Source organism: Pteropus alecto, unplaced genomic scaffold, assembly GCF_000325575.1.
Source record: "Pteropus alecto unplaced genomic scaffold, ASM32557v1 scaffold146, whole genome shotgun sequence".
In the NCBI taxonomy this organism is placed as follows: Eukaryota; Metazoa; Chordata; class Mammalia; order Chiroptera; family Pteropodidae; genus Pteropus; species Pteropus alecto.
In genome coordinates this window covers 34495565-34496824 of record NW_006442107.1, presented here as the reverse complement: position 1 = coordinate 34496824, position 1260 = coordinate 34495565, and the positions used below count along the sequence as shown (strand labels likewise).

General features: G+C 35.4%; 1 non-coding gene across 1 annotated transcript; it reads right to left on the bottom strand.

The window, feature by feature from the left end:
- Positions 1-749: 749 nt before the first annotated feature.
- On the bottom strand, positions 750-868 carry LOC112469280. The gene has a single exon (XR_003042604.1). It is a non-coding gene; the product is annotated as a 5S ribosomal RNA (ribosomal RNA).
- Positions 869-1260: the final 392 nt, after the last annotated feature.

Below are 1260 nucleotides of genomic sequence, written 5' to 3'. Positions count from 1 at the left end.
GGAACCTCTAGACTGTTTTCCATAGTGGCTGCACCAATTTGCAATCTCACCAACAGTGCATGAGGGTCCCTGTTCACCACATCCTTGCCAACTCTTGTTTGTTCATTTATTGATGACAGCCATTCTGACAGCTGTGAGGTGATATCTCATTGTGGCTTTAATTTGCATTTCTCTGATGATTAGTGACCTTGAGCATCTTTTCATATGTCTATTGGCCATCTGTATTTTCTCTTTGGAGAAATATCTATTCAGGTCTTTTACCCATTTTTTAATTTGGTTTTTTTTTTTTTTTTTTTTTTTTTTTGTTGTGTTTTGGTGTTGTCTGTTTGTTTGCTTAGACATTTTAACTCAGGTGCCTGGGATTGAAAACACTGATGGAATACCATTTTGTAAACTTGTAGTCATTTATTATGATTCTACCCTGAAGATTTCTAGCAGAGCTTGGAGGAATGGCAGTAGCATAGTTTTTGTCTGAATAATCTGACCTCTTTATGACTCTGTAAGGATATTAATGTTATAACTCTTTCAAAGGCACTATTTAAACATTTTTTTGGATATCAGATTCATCAAAAGTGATGTCATGCCTTTACAGTATAATAACTAAATTTACTTTCTTTAAAAAATTTTTTAAATTTATTCATTTATTTGGTTGGTTGTTTGTTTTAGGCAAGGCAACCCTTGGTTGATCTCACAGATTGCAAGGACCTTGTCAGTTTACGATCTTTTTTTTAAAATTTTTTAATTTATTATGCCTACAGCACCTGGTCTTCCTAGGTGGTCTCCCATCCAAGTACTAACCAGGCCCGACCCTGTTTAGTTTCCGAGATCAGACGGGATCGGGCTTGTTCAGGATGGCATGGCCATAGACAACCCCAAACTATTCTTATCTGAGTCTTTCCCGTCTCAGTTAATGGCAACTTCATTCCTCCAATTACTTAGGAATCATCCTTGACTTTGTTCTTTCTCTTACAGTCCGCTGCTGATCCATTAGGTTTAGTTACAAATATATCCAGAATAGCGTTATTTATAAAATGAAAACTTGAAATGATCTAATTCTTTAACAGTGGAAGACTGGTTAAATCATGGTACATGTAGCCATTAAAAATAATGTTGTAGCAGGCACATGAAAATATGTTCCACATCACTATTATTAAGGAAATGCAAATCAAAACCACAATGAGATACCATCTCACACCTGTTAGAATAGCTATAATCAACAGGACAAGTAATAACAAATACTGGAGAGAATGTGGAGAAAAA